This window comes from Vicugna pacos, chromosome X (genome assembly GCF_048564905.1).
Source record: "Vicugna pacos chromosome X, VicPac4, whole genome shotgun sequence".
NCBI classification, from domain to species: Eukaryota; Metazoa; Chordata; class Mammalia; order Artiodactyla; family Camelidae; genus Vicugna; species Vicugna pacos.
Window position 1 is genome coordinate 77,770,906 of NC_133023.1, and position 21,065 is coordinate 77,791,970.

At 44.4% G+C, this 21,065-nt stretch overlaps 1 pseudogene; it reads left to right on the forward strand.

Moving 5' to 3' along the window:
* Positions 1–373: 373 nt before the first annotated feature.
* On the forward strand, positions 374–20,067 carry LOC140691912 (nuclear RNA export factor 3-like; annotated as a pseudogene).
* Positions 20,068–21,065: the final 998 nt, after the last annotated feature.

The window sequence follows — 21,065 nt, forward strand, 5'->3', positions numbered from 1 at the left end:
TAAACAAGCTCTAACACCTCATTAATTCTCATCAGCCTTGAAAACTGGTGATTCTTTTTTTTAAACACTTTTTGAGCTATAGTCACTTTACAATGTTGTGTCAAATTCCAGTGTAGAGCACAATTTTTCAGTTATACATGAACATACATATATTCATTGTAACATTTTGTTTTCGCTGTGAGCTCCCACGAAAACTGGTGATTCTGATAGCCAAACCCCTCATGAGAAATACATGAAAGAATAGATGTAATGTAGCAAATTCAGAGTCTATCCTACAGCTGGCACTCAAAGTTCTCTGGGTTTGTGGAATGAAGGAACACGATGTAATGTAGCTGATGCAGAGTTGGTATAAAGAGATCCCTCTGTTTGTAGTCACAAGTTCCAAGATCTCCTAAGCCTCCTGGCTCTAATTTGCCTTCTCTGCAAGCGTAGTTCATTTGGAAAGAGTTCTGTGAGTGTTGGGCTGATAGCAAACTCAGGGGGTACTAATTACAGGAAGGTAAGTCTCCCCTGGTCCCCAGGGGCTCTCTTTTCTATTCCCTTGGGAAAGGGAATTCTTCTAAGGACTGTATCTTGCTTGTGTGGTTCTGACAAGGTGGTTAGGGGCCTGCTCTCACCATCCTCGGAAGCCCTCCTTGATATTCTCGAAACCTCCAGCTCCAGACCCCAAGGATTCTCTTCACAAGCAACCTGTGAGGACAGTGGTGACAGGTCACTGCCTTCAGGCCACGCCATGGGTGAGTTGGTCAGCATGATGTCTTGTCCTGATCCCCACAGGGCACGAGGGGTTCTGGGTTCCCTCCCCGACCCAAACCCGCAAGACACCCACCTACCCACCTCCCTTTAGAGAAGGGGTGGAGAGGGCCCAGACTGACTACTTTTCACTCCCTTGAGGAAATGGGCCAAGTGGGCTCTGACACATTTATGCTGGTTCTGCAAACCCACCCCCCAACCCTGCCCATTCCTGCCATGGAAGTGGTCACGGGTGAGGTGAATTTTTGTCCCTGGTTAAGAACAGGCCTGAGTTATGTGATCTTCTCTGGCCTAGTGTGTGGAGAGTGGGGAGGGTCACCTAGGTGAGGGGTGGAGTTGGTGTAAACTAACAGTTTTGGGATTTGTACTAGAGGTGGGGGAGGAGCAGGAAACCCACCGTTACATTGACTCTTACAGTAACTAGTCAGGATAAATTGTATTAGTCCACAGAGGCTTCCTAAGGCTTGGTTTATTGCCCGGCATACAATCTATTCTCGAATGTTTGATGAATAGTTGTTATTGTGCATTGTTCTATGTCAAATACACTTGTTAATTTATTTAAGTCACATTTAAAAATGTCCCTCTGAGTTTCTGTCTGCCATTTTATGTGTCACTCAGTGAGCTGTCTTAAAATTTCCCACTGTGACTGTGGATTTGTCCATTCTCGATTTATTTCTGTCAGTTTTTGCTTTGCCTATTTTGGCTCTGTTTTAAGATATGCATAAAAATTTACAATTTTGTATTAATATCTTCCTATTGCATTGATCTTTTATCATAAGGAAACCTCTCTTTCTCATAATTTTTTTTCTTTTAAGTGTACCTTTTCTTTCACTAATATGGTTATAGCAGCTTTCTGTAGGTTAGTGTGGAAAAGATAGACATTTTGTGATTTTTTTAATTTTCAAATTTTCTAGATGATTTAATTTTGCATGTGTCTCTTATTTTAAGCAGCATTTGATGGAAGGTTTCTTGTCCATCTGATAATATCTTTCTATTTGGAATACTTAGTCTGAAACTTTCAAAGTAAAAATAGGTGTAATTTGATTTACATATACTATATTACTGTATGTTAATTTTTACCTCTCCTAATTCCTTTTCCTTTCCTTTCTTTTGAAATGATTAGTATTTTGTAACTATTAAATTCTTACTTCATGTGGATAGATATTTAAACATTCTTTGCAATTCTGGTAGTGTTTACCCTTCAGATTTCAATGTACCTTTGTTTTTTCTCCATCTACTGTAAATTAGTTATTTAAAACTACTCAAACTTTTAAGGGACCTTGAAACACTTTGATTCCATATACTCTCTCCAAATTTATTGTCATGCATTTTAATTCTATACATATATATTTAAACTCCCAGAAGAAATTGCTTTCACTGTGTTATATAGTCAATACACATTTAAATTTGCCTATGTATTCATAAATATCATTAGTCTTTCTTTCCTGTATCTGTGTGCCTACACCTGGGATCCTGTTTCTTCTGCTCAAAGAAGAACCTGTAATAATTTTTCAGTTTGAGTCCTCTGGTCACAAATATTCCTAGTGTTTGTTACATGATGATGAAATGAATGTCTTCTCTTTAGGAATGTTTTTCCTTGAAGCATATTTCTTCTCCTACTGATATCGTTATGCTGACTTGCTATCTTGTTACTTTCAGAAATTTCTCAAAAGGTCTCTTCTAATACTTCTTCTCTACTGTTCCCTGTCCTTTCTGGGACTCACATTAACCACGTGTTAAGTATGTTCACTACATCTCCTTTGATTCTCTTTCCCTCACCTTTGGTATTCTCCAGTTATGTCTCTTCAGGCTTCATTCTGGATCTTTTTGTCAGACTTACCTTTCATTTCTCTAATTCTTCCGTTAGGCAGGTGAATCACCTCTGACCCTTGAGCCGTCACAGCACAGACTTCAGAGTAGATTCTACTGCCCCCTCCAAGCAGAGGAGAGATTTGAGAGTTAAAAATGAACAACCACTTGTCCCAGGTCACCCAGGTCTGAACAGGGCAGAGCAGGGACTAACATCACAGATTAAACTCTAGATCCAAACCCTTTCTTCTGTGCTTGTTCTCTTCTTGACCATGAATGCTCCCCACCTCTCATCTCCCGAGAAGTGGAACTTCTATTTAATTATAAAAATCAGTGATATTTCTTCATTAAGCATGATATTCCCGAAGGACTCTTATATTGGGACCATCGATATGTTGTTCTCAATTTCAGAGCCCACTGACCAAGGGAACCCTTTACAAAGAAGAGTAAGATGCTGGGATACACACCGAAGGAGATGCAACGAGTGGCTTGAACCAGTCACTTCCCAGCAGCGGCAGGATAAAGATTCAGTAACAAGTGATGCTCACATGAGCACTCAAGGAAGATAGTAAGTGACCAGTCAGAATGGCTGATGTGGACCAACCAAGGAAAAATAAAACCCTGTAGTTAAATATGTCATTCTTCTCTCCAACCTGGAAGAGTGAGGAATGACAGGATCAGGTTCATGATCAAGTAAACTTTATTGTAGCTCTGGTATCATTGGGGAAAATGTTTACAAGACTTTCTGAGCATATATGGACCCCTTTCTTGTCTCCACTTCCCCACAGTGCTCCCTATGCCATTCCACCCTCTCATCAGAGAGGCAATTTTCAGGAAGGAGACCAAGCTCATGTTAACATGGAGACAGAGCAGAAGCCTCCAGAGAGAAGAATGGAGAGAAGCAGGCGGGCTGAGACCATGGGAAGCTGGTTCAAGATCACAGTGAGTGTCCTGACTAAATGGACCTAATACGTAGAAGAAGGTGAACAGAGGGAGTTGTGTTGGAATCGGGTAGAGATGGTATGAACTTTTCTGGGGCAGAGGAGTTGGTTATGTGTCTTGTTATTATTAGAAGTTAACATCCTAGACCATCTAAGAGAAGATTCAGAGAAGCAATATGAAGGGAACAGACTGACTGCAGGGAGCATGGGAGAGGTTGTCTAAAAGCAAAGGAGGAAACTACTGTCAAGATGGAGCAACTTCATACCACAAAGCTCAGTTTGGCTCAGGCTGAGTGTGGGAGGAGGCTGCGTCTCTGGGGTCCTTGTCAGAGGGGCAGGCCAGGTCTGCCTTAGGTAGGGTCTCTTGGAACTTTACAAAAAGAAGTACGTGTTAAGCATATTAAGTTGATTATTTCAAGAAAAGTGTTTGAGGGGAAGAAACGATATTTAGAAAATCCACATGTGGTACAATAACAAATATCGACCTAGCGTAAAAAATTATTTAAAGCTTGAAAAAAAAAAGTCTGAAAGGAAGACCTGGTTGGGTCTTATCTTAAACTTATATTCTATTGTATCAATTTCCTCTCCCATTTTTCTCTTTGCCCCCCAGATTCCATTTGGCATAAAATATGAGGAGAAGTGGCTGCTGAATTTGATTCAGAAGTACTGCAGTGTCCCCTTCACTCCAGTTGAAGTAAGAGAGGACGTCGAGGCCAATGAGAGGAAACGGGGTAGATGGATGGTCCAGATGAGAAATGACTCTGGTCTCATATTGTCTTTCTCTTGTCACTCCCCGTAGTTTCATTATAAGCAAATGCAGGCCCAGTTCTTTGTTGAGAATGCCAACGTTGCCTTTGCTCTGAAGAATGTCAGTGGCAAGATTTGCACTGAGAACAATGAAAGGGTATGTGTCAAGGGCACCTGGGAGCAAGAGGGCAGGGCAGGGGCATGGTCTTGCTTGATCCCAAGGCTCAGATTTCTGGTGCTTACCCAGCCCCTCTTATGCTCCCTGCAGATATCTGTCTTTGTTGACCCCTGTGATGCACCGTATTCTATGCAGAAGGAGCTGCAGTCAGAAAAGGTGGAGCAGATAAAGGTAATGCAGACTCAACACAAGTTCTGCCCCACAGCCAGATCCACCTATTGCTCCCCGATCAACACCTCAGACTCAGAGCCACTGAACCCCGTCTTTAACTCTGCAGCTGACCATGAACAAACTGTTTGATGCCTCCCAGGCATTTCTTAACAGCCAGAGACTCTGCTTTGGATCTGGTATGGCTATAGCAGTAATCCCAGGGCAGGTGAGGGCAGAGGGGTCTGCCTGAGAAAGACCTTCGGGATCGTAACTCTGGGAGGGGTTGGTGCAGGCAGGACCCTCTCAGCTTTCTGTTTCCCTCCTGTTGGCTTCCTGGAGGCTTGATGACCTGTAATGTTGAAATGCCACGGAATCCGAGATATCGCATGCCTGCCCCTCTGCAGATCCGTGGAGAGAACATGCCCAAGGTGAGGACTTAGGCCCAATGTTGGGACTGATGGTGAGGGTGGGACAGATTAGGCAGAAGAGGCAGATTGGCCTCAAACATCCCCTGTTGGGGTCCTCACTCTCTTTCTCCATCATAGATTTTGTCCTTGGATTTGAGCAACAAGAGACTCTGCCAGCTGGGTGGCCTGTCTGATGCTACACAGAATGCTTCTGACATCAAGAATTTGAACGTCTCCAGTAGTGAGGTGAGGTGTGGTACCCAGATCCCTCTTTGAAGAGGAGATGGGAGGGCTCATGGGAAGGTGACAGAGGAAGCGAAGTGAATTTGTTGGAAAAGGAAGGGACGACTGGGGGTGCAGTACCATCCTGGCTCTCTTTCTCTGGTTCATGTGGTTCCTCCACATAATAATAGGTAAAGTCTTCAGGGGAGTTGGACAAGGGCCAGAGATTGGAACCAGAACTTATTTGCACAGACAGAAACACCCTGTGCACCACCTTTCCTGATAAGTCAACCAACATAAGGTCAGTTGTACCGTCTGTCATTTCTTGGGAGCCTGAGCTATCCCTGACAGTGCCTGTTTGCAAGAGGCAGCAGTCCTGATCCTGTGGGAGGGCCACAGGTTCTATGCTCTCCTCTCTGTGTCCTTCATCTGTGCTTAGAGATCTCTTTCCCTTCTTCTGATCTGCTCACTTGTTCTGATCTGAGGTATGTTTCCCACTTCTCTGTACCCAGCGTTCTCTAATATGCCACCCAAGAATGTCGTAGGGGAAGCAGGACCCCCTCTCCTCACCAGGACCATGAGTCAGCAGCCTTGAGCCAGATGCTGGTGCCCTGGACTGAGAAGAGTTCTCCAGCCTAGATCCACATGCTGAGACAGGCCTTCCTCTTTCATGCTTAGAGAGGGCTTTCCTCCCCTGTTCTGAGAGAGGCTCTTCTTCCCTTGAACCAAATGGGTCTCCCTACTTGTCCAAGGCTGACTTGATCGTTTTCCTGCCCCATATTGAGTGTAAGGACATGGTGGCTCCTGTCATGACATCCATTACTTTGGACTAATGCCAGGAGCTGGGCCCTTTTTGGGGGAAAAGGCAGGATTCCTGAGTTAAGGGGCCAGAAGTTGGCCGCAGACAGTGAGCAGAGGGCTTCCCGAGGGGAAGTGAAAGGCAGAGGGCAGAGGTGGTGGAGGAGACAGAAGGACAGGCCTCTCAGGGACACTTGCCCTTCCATCCCAACACACGTCACATCATCCTGCATGGTCCTTCAGAGGAGCCCTGAGTAGCCTGACATGGATATGAATCCTCAGATAAAGAACTAATAAGATAGGTGCAGGGACCGCCATGAGAGAAGACGGTGCTCGTGAGAGGGGGGCATAGACCCTCACTCAGCCCCATACTGAGCTGGGAGCTGACCCTTTACTCTTCTGGGGAAGGTCTGCCCCTGTGGCTGCTGTTTCCAACGCCCAGCTCAGACTGAGCTCACACAGGTGACAGAGACTCAACCAGCATCCAGCAGGCCCCAGGCCCAACGTGTGCATGGTTACCATCCTTACCTCGGGTCCCTGGGACATTCGGGGGCAGGTGAAGGAAAGGGCTGCAGCAGGGGAGCCGGTTCCCCTTTCTTCTCTCTTCTTCCCTGATCCCCCACCCCAAACCATGGGAGAGGTTCTTTCCCTTCCCTTCACTTTGCTTTCTCTCCCTTGTCTCTGTGCCCCTATGTCTCTGTCTTCTCTTCTTCATCCTTCACTTCTTTTTTGTCTTAATCCCCCTCCATTTCCCTCCCTGCCTCACTAACCTCCTTGGCCCAGCATCCTGGGCCATCCCTGGTGGGTGTCCTTGTGTTGGCAGGATGCAGGACCCCCAGGAAGGATGAAGAGCCCCTAGCTCCAACCTCATTCCCTCTTCCCTCCAAAGCCTACAGTGGGGACCTGCAGGAAGGGAGGGAAGGGAAGGAAGCCTGCTTCCTTGTTGCTTCTTGTGGCACCTGGAGAAGGGAGTCAGGGCAGTCTAGGTGGGAGGTACCCAGGAGGGAAGGAGTGGAAGGAGAGGGATGGAGGGAGGCAGGCAGGTAGGGAACACTCTTCTGGTGCATCCATCAGTCCATGTGGAAGGTGCCCAGGGCCGGGGAGTGTAGGTGGACACACTGGACTGTGTCTGGTGTAAGTGTACTTGCTCCCACGAGAAGAGACCGCTTTGTAGTTTCACTGACTTTTCATCTTGGCAGCTCCATCCTGGAATTGTTCCCCAAGTTATTACGCTTGGTAAGTGTATTCCTCAATCACTGACTCCTCTAGCTGACACTGACACCGCCCACAAACTACTCTGAACCCTTTAGGTCTTGCCTGAGTTCGATTTTTGAATGTGACCCTTAAACGTTCTGGGGGCAGAGGGAGGGTACAGCCTCTGTGGGAAGCTCACAACAGCTCTGGGTCTTCTTCGACCACGTCTGCCACAGCCTTCAGGGACCTCGTGGTGATGACCCGAAGTGTAGTCCTGCCCTCAGATTTTCCAGGGCCCTTCCACAGTTGACCTCTGACCCTCACCCTCCTGGGCCCGTCCTTTTCCTTGACCATCCAGAAGTGCCTCTTGGTCTGCACCACTGACTTCCTCTTCCCTCTCACAGGATGGCCAGGAGACACCCCCACCAGCTAAGTTAGGTGTGGACACCCGTAAGAGCTTACCAGCCTGCGAGGTGAGCACGGAGAATCAAGCAGGGCTTTGGGTGGTGCGTGAGGAGAGGGTATCAGCCCTGGTGCTGAGGACTGTTTTGATTCCAGGGAAGCTTCTTTGGATCTGATCAGCTGAAGAGTCTTATCTTGCAATTCCTGCAGCAGTGAGTACTGCTGGCAACCTGAGGAAGGGGAGGGCTGGGACAGCTGAGGCCACCCAAGCTCAGCTCTGCTCACGGGAGTTTCCAAGTCTCATTTGAGGTCTGGACCACAGAGACAGACTGTGCTCATGGCTCCCCGACAGGTATTACTTGATCCACGACTCTGGAGACCGACAGGATCTCCTGGGTGCTTATCACGACGAGGCCTGCTTCTCCCTGACCATTCCCTTCAACCCCGAGGACCCAGCCCCGTGAGTATCACAGCTCACACTCTGCTCCTGGGCCGTGTGGCTCCCCAGCAGACGCAGGGCAGCTCCTGCAAACCCCCACACTGGGGCCGCCCATCTCCCCCTGCTTCTCTTTTTCTCCCAGGAGCAGCTTGTGGGAGTACGTCAAGGACAGTAGGAATATGAAGAAGCTCAAGGACCCCTGTGAGTGTGTGATGAGGAGGCGGAGCGGGAAAGGGGGCGGGAAGGGGTCAGTCCTAGGGCCCAGGGCGTGGCAGCCCCTGACCTTCCCTCGCTTCTCCTCCCCCCACAGACCTGCGGGTCCAGCTGCTGAAACACACAAAATATGACATTGTGCGCTCCCTCTGCCTGTTGCCCAAAACTCAGCATGACCTCAGCTCCTTCGTGGTGGACATGTGGCTCCACACGGTGAGCGCCTACTTCCATCTTGGGCCGCAGGTGGGTAGGAGGTTTAGGTGGTGACTGAGCGCCTGGGCTCTTCCGTTTCAGAACACGATGCTCTGCTTCTCTGTCCACGGGGTGTTCAAGGAAGGTGAGTGTGTGTAGACCCCCCGTCCCCAGATGCCCCACTGCTCCGTCCCCCTGGCCGGGCTCCCTCTCAGCACCCTCCCAGCCACCCCGATCCCTCCCCTTCTCTTCCCGGCCCCTCTGTGTTCTCCAGCCCTCGCTCTTCCCACAAAGGACCCAGGTCTGACCTGCGTTCATGCCTGTCTGCCCCGCACACCCTGGGCGTTAGGGACACAGGCTGTGGAGTTTGATGGCTCTCATCCCAGAGCCTTCCTATGAGATCCGGGGACCATTACTTAACCTCTCAGTTTCCTCATTTGCAGAATGAGGTATTAGCATCCATGTCTTGGGCAGCAGTGACAAATGCATCAATGAACTGGTGAAGTGGTTGTCACGGGCCCGCGCACAGTAGAGGTCCTGCCACCAGCAGCAGGTTGCTCCTATAGCTGCCCTCCACATTCCCGACACCCTGGCGCCCAGTGAGCACCTGTCCCCTCAGCATGAGTTTCCAGTCAGACTCTGTCTGCAGACCCCTGTGTGAGCGTGTAAAGCAGGTGGGGCTCTCGGGGGTACTGATGTTTGCTTTTTGTCGTTGAAGTGGAAGGAAGGTCTCAGGGTTTTGTTCGTGCCTTCACCCAGACCTTCATCGCTATCCCTGCCAGCCATTCCAGGTGAGTGCTGTGTGGTGGGTGGGAACCCCCGTCCCAGCCTGGGCTCAGGGGTGTGGGAATGTGATGGTGCCCACCTTAGGTTTTCTCAATACTGTGGAAAGCCAGCAGGTAGATCCAAGGAGCAGTCTAGCCTAGTGGTTAAGAAGGGCATGGGCTCTGGAACTGGAATGTGGCTTCTCTCCCTGGTCCCAACACTCATTGGCTGTGTGGCCTTGGTCAAGTCACGTGGCCTCTGTGCGACTCGGTGTCTTCCTATGACAGTAGATTTCAGATTGTCCACTCCTTGGGCTGTTGTAAAGGGTAAACGTGAAACTGTCCCTGAGTTGCAGGTAAACGTCCTAATGTCACGAAGATGGTGGATAATCTCCCCAAAGGTGGGCTTGTGGGAGGGGCATAGGTACCAGCCAAGGAACCTGGGGGACACACACAGGAGGAGGGTGGAAGGAATCTGGTTGCTGAGTGGCAGTGGGAGCAGGATTGTTGTTGGGGGTGTGGGGTGGTCCATCTGTCCAGCTGTTGAGGGCCCATTTTTCCTCCAGTCTGTGCATCGTGAACGACGAGCTGTTTGTGAGGGATGCCTCCCCCAGTGAGCCTCAGAATCTTCATTCTCTATCCCAATTCCTGCTACCTCTGCCAGCTTCACACTCATCTTCTCCCCAGAGCAGCGGGAAATGGTGTGCACGTTCTCCACCTACTGTGGGATGAACCTCCAGTGGTCTCAGAAGTGAGTGCTGGGTTTGCATGGGGATAGGAGGGAGCTGGGAAGAGCAAAGGAATGATTAATGGGAAGTTGAATACAATTCATTTTCCTCGTTTATTTCAGTCATTTTACTCTGATCATTTCGATCTCTGTACATATTAAGCCACCTAGTTGTTTTGAGCTGGCAGGTGTTACTTTTATGAATTTCATGGACCCTGACCCTTTATTAACAGACAGCTGGGTGTTCCTGATACACTGTGTATGAGGTTCATTCCACTCTATATATCACAGTAAACGTGGAGGGGGGAATCATCATCAATCACCCAAAGATAACCCTTGAATGTTTTCATCTTTATTATATTCTGGAACTTTGCTTATGCAGGTGTTTACATATTTATGCATGTATTTATATTTGTATATTTATCTACAGAAAACTAGCTCTCATAATGAGAGAGAGACAGTGAGAGACAGAGAGAGAGAGAGAGGGAGAGAGAGAAAGAAAGAGAGAGAGAAGGAAACAGACAGAGGCAAAGAGAAAGAGGCTTGTGGCTGAATGGGGAAGAGGGGTCCAATTAGGGACTTTTAACTCTTCAGTGCCTTTAAAGTTGAGCAAGTGTACAAGCTAATGTGAAGGGGCCATCTCATCTCATTTTTAACTCCCTGAATTTGCCTATACATTCCTTTCTCTTTTTACCTTCTTATTTCTACTAGAGAGTTAATGAGACACCTCTAATGGAATTATATACATTTAAAATCAAATATATATTTGGTTATTAGTGATTAAGAAAATGGACAATTAAGTGTCCAAAAATGCTAGTAATTCTTGGATTTTTGCCTCTCACGGAGGCAGCAGATGGCTGAAGTCCTGCTGTGACATGGCTGGATGATGCATGATCTGAGGACCCGTGCACTGGTGACTGTGGGTCGGATCCAGAATTTCCCTATAAATATATTAACATACCAAACAGTCCAGGAGCAGCAGTTAGGCAAACACCACGCTTTGCTGCCCTGGTGCCATCTCTCACTGAGCTCACCAGGTGAGTCAAAGGCAAGCCTGTCTTCCCAGCATGGGGAACTGGATTAGGATCTGCTCAGAGGCACATTGTTGGGCAGCTCTTATGAGCTTCTGAGCCTCCCAAGAACCTAGAGATCCTTCTGACTCCAAAACTTTGAACTCAAGGCATATCAGAGAGATATTTGTTTCCTTCATAAAGATATCTGTCCTCTCATTAGGAGAAACAGTGAGGAGTGACTTTTCACATTGCCTGTCTTAGTCCTGAGGCTCAGGCAGCTTCTATTTCTGTGTCCCAACATTTAGAAGGCAATGAAATCCCACCACATGCCATATACTTTGGCCAGGCTTTCTCAGTCACCCCTCAGGACTCTCTGTGATGAAGGTTTTGTGAGTCCCATGTCACAGATGCCCAAGTCAATCTGACAGAGCCTCAGTCACCTCTCTGGATGAGTGGCAGGATGGGATGAGGTTCTATCCCTCGCCCTCTCTGGAGGACACAGAGCAGCCTTCCTTTTAGAAGATGGGCTTCCAGGGCTGGAAAAGTGGTCATTTGCTCTCCTCTGATATCGAGGCCTCTCAGGTACGCACTCAGAAAGCCCCTCTTGATGATTAAGATCATAGTGCACGTACATGGGCACGTCCATTCATTCCCTTGGAAAAGCATTCACTGTGTTCAGTTTCATGGGGAGATGAAATAGAATCACAACGGAGCTGACAACGTGTGTGTGTGTGTGTGTGAGACAGACTTTGTATAGGAAATTTATAAAGTCATTACTTATAGAAGTACAATATGTCAGGTAAAAATGTGGAGATGACATACCTCGGAGAGGCAGGCATTTTTTCCTTTACCTCAGAGTCCCCCTTCTCCTGTGTGCAGGAGAACTTTTGGGGATTGGGGAAGATACAGTGTCATTGTAGGAGGAAAGCCCTTCAGGGTCATGTCTGGAAGGTTCCACAGAGGGACCTTTTCCGATACCCAGAGCAAAGATCAGGGAGGTGAGCCTAAATGAAGGGGCAACTCTGGCTGCCTTCAGCGAAAAGGAAGCTGATAAGGGCATAGTCGTTCAGCCCTGGACTTCCTGAGCCGTCCCAGGTCCTTGCTGTCTGCAGCCGAGTGCTCTTGGTAAGAACCTTCCCTGGATCATGACAGGATCAGCACAGGGCCTGGCACCCAGAGAGAGCCCAGTGCTTGTCTGCTTACTTCACCTCTATTCTCTTCCTGTATTTCTTCACCCTCAGGTGGGTTCATCCCTAACTTTGTGCTAATCACCACTCCTACCATTCACATTTTGACTGAGTGGTAGGATTAATAATAATAATACTAATAAAGCCAAAACCCCCACAATAACAGTAATAAAAGATACCAACAATTATAGCACACACATGGATAAGTTACTTGCTCAAGATCGGTCAACCAGCAAGTAATAGTTCTAGCATCAAATCCTGGTCTTCTGACCCAAAAGGCCCTGCTCCTAACCTCTGCTTCTATATTGACTGTACTTCTGTGTTAAGACAGACAGAGGCCAGCACAAGGGAAGGGACTCAGCCCAGGTCCTTTGCTCAGTTGATGGGTCTGGAACTGGATACAGGTTTGATGACTCCCATGTTCTGTCTAGCTGACCTGTTCCTATTCTTTGCTCTTCTGTACTAATTCTTCTCCCTGGGTCTCAATAAAAAATTACTTCTGGTCAAACTAGAATGAAAAAAAGGAGACAGGAAAGCATGTGGTAAAAAGAAATGACGAGATGGAATCAAAGTTCACTTCCTGCTGCTGCATTTCCAGATGCCGTTTCAAATTTTCTATTTTATAGACCAAAAGAGGCAAGGTGGGCTGGGAGTAATATATCCCAAAGTCCTAGATATTCCGCATGCCAGATATTCTTTGAGGTTTTTTCCTTTTCTTCTTACAACAAATCTAGAAGTAGGTACCCTTAGTCTCATTTACAGAGGCCAATCTCAGACTCACAGAGTAAGTAAATTTTCCAGGGTCAAATGTCTACCCTTTGCCCTCTACACAGGCCAATCAGCAGCTCCCATTTGGATGACACACTTCTAGGGTTTAAAGACTGATAGTGGAAAACTTGCCTGATGTGGAATGTGGGCTGTGTCATGCTCCCCACTGGGCATGAAGATGATGTTGGGGATGAAACCCTGCCCCATGGGCCAAGAGGCCTGGGTGTGGGGGCCACACAGATGGACTGACTCCTGAGATGCTGAACTAGAACCAGGAAGCAGCTCAAGCTGTTGCCCTTTGGAAAGAGAACCTGAATGGTGGGATATTGACATGTACACAACTACTATATGAAAAGGCTTTTACGTTTTATCTCCTTTAATCCTAAACTTTATTCAAGACCAGTATGTATTTATCAATGACCAGAAACAGATTTTTTTGCATTTTTTAAATTGAAGTATAGTTGATTTACAATACTGTGTTAATTTCAGGTGTACAGAAAAGTGATTCAGATATATATATATATATATATAACTGAGTCCCTTCCCCTGTGCTGGCCTCTGTCCTAACACAGAAGTACAGTCATATAGAAGCAGAGGTTAGGGAGAGGGCCTTTTGGGTCAGAATGTGTATATATATATATATATATATATATATATATATATATATATATATACACATACATATATACATATACATATATACATATATATATATATATATATATATATACACATTTGTATTATTTTCCGCTATAGGTTATTACAAGATATTGAATATAATTCCCTGTGCTATATAGTAAATCCTTGTTGTTTATCTATTTTATGTGAAACAGATCAAGACAATTTATTTGACAGTTTTCTGTGTGTGTGTGTTTGTGTATGTTTCTTTGTCTCAAACTTTTTCACATCAGTTATTCATAAGCTAACTCACACCAGTCATTCCTAAACGAACTCATGCAGCTTTCTACTGAGTTCACTTAGGGGCTGGATTTCCAGTCCCAGGACTTGAAGATTCTGCACGAATTCAGAAGGATTACTGCCAGTGTGTGAAGTCTAGACATCTTGGCCCATAGCTGGAATCCATTCAGCTACCTTGCTCCCCACCAACACCACAGCCCTTTCTATCCTCCACGCTTTGCCAAGGCCCCAGTTCACTTTCACACCTGCAGTTCTGACAATGGTCACCAGGTGGCAACGCTCTCCATTTTCTACAGATTTTTCTTTCTGCCCGCACCGCTACCCACCCCCCCCGCCCCAAAAAGACATCATTTTTATGAACAGAAGCAAAAAGTTTCCTCAAAGGTCTTAACTTTCCTTGAAAAATTCAGATGTGTATAAAAAGACTAAAAGGACATCTGTGTGGTTTCCATCCAGCTTCTCCTTAACTTATTCATGTGTCTTGTGTATGTACTGTGTGCCAGGCACTGTCAGTCCAATTCCTTATCTGCATCCCAACCTCCCCTCTCTTCACCTCCAGACCTGCATAACTGGAAGTGCCCACAGGAAGCAAGATGGATGTTAGTGCCCACTCCATGGGGTATGAACTCAGACTCTATTCCAAGCAAGGTCAGTCCAAGCCTGACGCTGGATCATGGCATCCAGCATCAAAACAGGAGATGATGCAGCTGAGTGGGAGAGGTTGTAGCTTGGGAAACTGTGGCACCTTTAACTCACACCCCCACCCTCTTACACAGGACTAACAGCCTATTACCTTCTCCTGACAGACCTCACTCACAGAGAGCAAAGGACCAGGCAAACAGTGTTGGTTTCAGTCTTGCTTCTTCTCATGGGCTTGAGCTAGAGGTTTTGCTTTCTCTTTGGTCCTTTGCTCTATCGGAGTGGTGCATTTCGGATTTGGTTCTGTATCTGTTTTATCTCTAAGAGGGTGGTTCTATCCATTCAGTCACCTGACAGGTCCATTTGAGGTGACATGGGGTTTTTGCTTCCTGTAAGAACTTCTCTACTTGTTAGGGGAGCCTGGGTCAATAACCAGAGGAGGCAGAAAAGAGGTATTGAGCTATCAAGACAAACACAAGACCAAGACTCTGGTCCAAACATCTGATTCTCTTCACTTAGTGAAATGGTTTTCAGATTTCTTACATGCTACTCACCTCTTCTCTGGTTTCCTTTTACACCTGACACTCTAATATAATTCCTTTCTCTCCTGTCCACAAATGTGCACCCACGGTAAATTCCTCTATTAATTAGTAGTAGAGAAATTTTTCTAAATATGACTTCAAATCCAGAAACAATCTGATTTCATTAAAAACTGCATGGCAAAAAAAACCCATAAGCAAGGTAAAATTAAAAATTACAAATTGGGAAGCATACAACTTATGTCACAGACAAAGGTTATATACCTTGTAGTAGAAAGGTTATGAAAAAGGAAAAACAAATTAGAACATTCTGAAGGAGAAAGGACACTAGATACAAAGATACATTTTACTGAAAAATGTTCCTTAAACATATAAAAAACCCTGCTAAACCTAACATTTGATAAGAGATGCAAAGAAAAAAAACCTGAGATGCCTCTTACCATTTACATAATCTGTGAGGAAACAGACAGTCACCTTGCTGGTGGTAATGTAACATGGTACAACTCCTAGCCAGGGGATTTGATATTGTTTTATAAAATAACCGGGATACTTACTGTTGGAACCAACAATATCTCTTCCAAGAATCTATCCCAAAGAGACAATGTGGAGACAAAAAGTCATAAACAGAAAGCCATTCCTGCCAGAACAATTCATATAGCAGAAGACAAGAGACAAAGACACATCCACCAATAGGGGGCTTGTTGAATAAGCTATGGTCCATCTGCATCTGAGAGGAAAATGTAGCTATGAAAAGCAATGAAGACTCCCTCTCTGTACTGCTATGGTGTCATCTCCAGGGTATATTGTTCAGTGAAAAAAGGCAGGTGCAGAAAAGTGTGTAGCGCTACTGCTGTCCGATATGGTAGCCACTGGCCTCAAGTATCTATATTAAATGACATGAAATTTAAAAATCAGTTACTCAGTCACAGTTGCCGCATTTTAGGTGCTAGATGTTCAGTTCCTGAAAAAGCATTCAGGCAGCTAATGACTCCTGTGATGGACAGTACAGATACAGAACATTTCCATCTCCACAGAAATTTCTGTTGGAAAGCATTGGTGTAGAATATGACAACTTTTACCTATGAAAAGGAGAGCAAACTAAAATACATGTTATATTTTTAAAAAGTGGTTAAAACAAGATGATAAAAATGCTTACCTATAAAGGAATAGAGGAGAAGCCCAGGATGCAAGCCAATGATGTACATTCTCTTAAAAATATAGATTTATTGGCTCCATGCACTGAGAAGGTCAAGAAACAATGAGCAACCCAATAGTAACTGGCAACTACAGTCCCTAGATTGAATTCTCTAAACACATTTCCCACTAAGAGTAACCAGGCTTCCTTGGAGAAATGCCTGATTTCTGGTCTTGTTAAGGATTGTACCAGTTGAGTCTGGACTGAACTTTCATACCAGAAAGTATGTTAAAAAGACTCATAACCTGAGGGGCTCCCAGTGGCCAAAGATAGAACAATTTGAACAACAAAAACTTTAGTGACTACAGTGCACTAAAACATGTCAACAATAGAAACATCTGTGAGCTGATGATGACACAAAAAAAGCCAACAAAATCAACTCATTGTCCACCTTTGAGAATCCTAGGGAACAATTCATTTTAGAAAGTGGAAATATTGCAAAAAAATTGTATATTCACCCTACCTTTCCTGTGCATGTTATACCTATGCATAACCTAAGAGTTGATGAGGTGAAGATTCTTTTATAAAATAATTTCAGCTAATACATGCAGAAGAAATTGAAGAATTAGTATATCATACTTTTGCAATCTTCAATGAAATGTCGCTCTAGGCAGTGATCAATAGAGGCTGCAAAACATGATGGGAGAAGTAGATGGGAAATTTTATGATGGCTGCGTTATAATATTTCTGAGTTTGCCTTTCTTCAGTTATAAAATGGGGCCAGTTTTATCCATATTAGACAATTACTGGCAGGAACAAAGTATTTCAAGTCAATCCAGCATATGATACATGTAGTACTCAATAGATATGAGTCATCTTCTTATTCTATACCTGACCTTTCTTTAAAAGAGATTCTCAAATAGCATGGTTATAAGACAATAATGTGGAAATATTAAATGGAAGGGAAGTGTATAAGTTTTCATTATATATTCACTTCAGTGTCATTTCTTTGTGCTGGAGTCATTTCTCAGATAATTTATGGAAAAAGGAAAACAATGACTGGACCACTTCCATTGGGTATGCAAAAGAAAACTATTAGTCTGTTTCCCATTATTTCATATACTTTCCTATCCCACTTTTTATCTTCTGTGTTAATTTCTTAAGACTAACGTGTGTGTAATGTAACCCAGCAAGAATAGGCTTTGCAAAAGACCACTGCAATAAATCTCTGGTGGCCAGGCACATCACAGGTACTTAGGAGAGTCATTTCCCCTGTGCTGGACAGTTTTTGGATAAAACCTCTCAGATGTACAAGCTAATGAGATCCCATCCGGGAAAGCACTTTTGAGACCTTAGGTGGGATGGAGGGACAAATTATTTCTAAGTAATTACTTTCCAATCTGCACTACAGATATTTTCATACTCTGTGTTGAATGAATTCAGTAGGCATAAGTCCTTGCATTACTTTGCACTTGAACAGCCATTTGTGGATGGTCTTAAGGTGGTTGGAACTTAAACATGATATATTAGGACAGGGCCTCTGACCCAGAAAACCACGGGGACTTAACCTTTTGTGAATGAATGCATTTTTCTATCTCATGTATTTTCCACAACATTTCTTGGGGGGGTAGAGGATACATCTCCACATCATTTTGTAGCTAGAGAAACAATAAGGTACAGAGGTTAAGTCACCTGGCTGGGGTTCATCCTCCTCTTAAGTGGAAAAGCAGAGACTGACACCCTATATGTCCAAGTGCAAACTGCATGATGCTCAGCTGCACATCACACTGTAATCAAGTAAGTCTTGCTTTTCCGCTGACCTACGGTGTCACTACTGAAATCTGTATCTTCGCTTCTGATACCAAGCTGTTAGTCCTGCCTGTATTTCTGCAAGTCAGTGAACATCGTCGTCAATTTCCTATTCTGTTAAAAAAAAAGAGAGGGAGAGAACATGTTTAGGTCATTTGTTTTTGAAAGTCAATTCCCAGACAACATAAGGAATATGCTCTGTCTAATAGAGGGACAGGTGTTATGCTGTTGATGACAAATTGAAGGAGCAGTCTCCAAATGCATGGAGATCAAAGGCGCCTGGATTCTTTGATGCATACTGATAAATCAACCTGTAAAAATGTTCTACTAATGGAAATCCTCTCCAGCAAAATCAGGCTTTGTAGGATTCCCCATATGCACACGCACACTGGGAATTCTCAATAGTTTTATTGTTACGCTTGAAAAACATGAAATTAGAAATTATTTTATTGTTATCATACTTAGTTGGATAATAAGGTTATTTTAAAATATTCTTAGTATGCAAAAATGTCCTGCTAATCATTGTCATTAGTTATTAATGCAAAAAGGTCTAGTGACATTTGCATCCTAACAGTGTGTGATGACCACATGAGCCGGCACGTTCTCCAAGGGCTGCTACCTACATGTGGTCTCCAGGTGTTTTGTGTGTGTATATGTGTGTGTGTGTGTGTGTGTGTGTGTGGACTTGGGGGGCTCCTAATGACATTGTATATACCTGAAGGATTACCAGTATCTCTCTGATACATATGGTGAGGAGTAGGATCTGCTCGTTCTTGAGTCTTTCCAAATGGCACAAGAGCTGGACCACACACTTCCAAGCAGACCGTGAGATGGAAGACAAGCCTGTCTGTGAACTCACCTGCTCAGATCAGGGGTGGATCCCTCCAGGATGTAAGGTGTGTTGGTCTGCCTAAATCCACTTCTAACCACTGATGTTGGGAGCTCCCATCTTGCAGCCATCAGCTGCAGAGTTCTGAGAAGCTGCATCCTCTCACCCACTCAACACCATGAGTTTCAGTCATCTGCATGAGGAGCTCTACACTTGGAGATAAAAATCCTCAAATTCCCAGCTCATGTGTGACACATCTTGTATCCATCCAGTCATATATTCATACATCTAACAGGCATTAAGAAGAAAGTCTACACTATCCCTTTGGTAAGTTTCAGGCTTCTCCAGAATGGAAACAAGGAAGAAAAGTATGGGAAGGCTCGTGTGGTAAGTTCAGATGTTAAATCTAAGAAGCGATGGCTCCTTCCCATTAAGATTTCAACCTGCTCAAGTCTCTTATAATTGATGATTTTAGAATATCATTTAATGCCATGGACTTCGGTCCACATCTCTTGTTACTGTCCTCTTTATATATGTATATATATATTTTTTCTTGCGCTTTACAACCAAATACTTGCAATGAATTCTTGGAACTCAATTCACATCCCCTGACCTTCCCTCCAACTCAGTCTTCATCCCTTCTCTAATGAGGAAGTCCCCCGACTCCTCCACTAAAATTTAGCTTGCCAAAGTCAACAGCTACCTTTTTGGCACATTGTACACCATGAGGGTTGAAATGCAGGTCAAATGGAGACAAAGTTTTCCCTTCCCAAGACAAAATTAATTTGCTTGTCCCCAGACAAGGATTACCTTGCCAACTGATGCTATCAGTTACCTGAAATCTAGAACTGTAAAATACTTACCATGGCAATCAAGTCAGATAATGGGGAAGTGTGTGCTACAGACAGTGGGCTTTCAAATGAAATATAAAATTTCTCAATGTATCTTACACTTTTGCATCATTGAAAGGGATTTTACAAATAGGTCTACAGCAGGATAACAATTTTTAGGGTCGCTTCACTAGACTCTGTCTTACCTGTTTCTCTTTTTTTTTCCCTCAAGGTCTTTCCAAGTATGGAGTTGAATCACCTGGAGTTGTAATGTTGTCTTACCCCTTGAGGTGTCTTATGATCCAGTGATTCCAGTCCTAGTTACATACTCGAGAAATAAAAAAATTTGTCTACGCAAAAATTTGTACAAAATGTTCATAACACCATTATTCATAACAGCCAAAAAGTGGAAACAAGACAAATGTCTATCAATTGATAAATGCATAAATAAAATTTGGCATATCCGTACAACAAAATATTATTCCGCTATGAAATGAATGAAGCACTGATACATGTACAGCATATGTGATCTTTGAAACCATTATACTAAGTGAATAGAGTCAAACATAAAAGACCAAATATATGATTCAATTTATAGGAAATGTTCAAGATAGGCAAATCCATAGACACAGAAAGGAAGTCATTGTTTGCCTGGAGCTAAGCATGGGTGCAAGGATTTACTGCTTTCAAGCATTATGGAAATTTTGGGAACCATGGAAATGTCTAAAAATCAATTATGGTGATGGTAGCATGCACTTACTAAGAATCATCATACTGTACTCTTAAAATGTATGAATTTAAAATGTATGAATGTAAATTTTACCCATAGAAAGATGTTGAAAATATGATGTTGACCTGGTCTTCCATTGACCACAGTTAACAAGCAAACTACATTCAGGATGTAGTTAAGGATGGTGATAGGAGTTGGTTATAAGGATTGCCGTCCTGCTAAATCACTACCTTCATTTCTGGGCCTGGATTTAGGAAGGGAGAACAAATGAGAAGCAACACCTTGAAGGGGTTGAAGGACACAAAGGAAATGTGGTTGTCAGCACTCACACACACACCATAGATAATTCATACATCTACCAGATTCTGTTATGAATTCTAGGACTCCCACAAGACACTTTGCTGGGCTCAAAGAGGACACATTCAGCTCACCAGTGCAAACAGCCATGCGAACTGTATCCTGAACTGTGCCCTTCAGTACATAAATGCCAGCCACACAGCATTGACAATGGGGAATATAAGAAACGCCGAATTCCAAATAATAGGGGGTTTTGAGAATTGATTCTGTCATATCCATAGGATGGAATTCTAGCCTGGCAGCAAAAATGAGAATGAAAGCAATGAGGAGAGAGGATTTATTGTCTATCAGATTAGCAACAATTCACATTATTTCTAAAGTGTGTAGAAACAAGAATTTTTCATACAGCACTGTTGGAAACATAAAATAGTAATA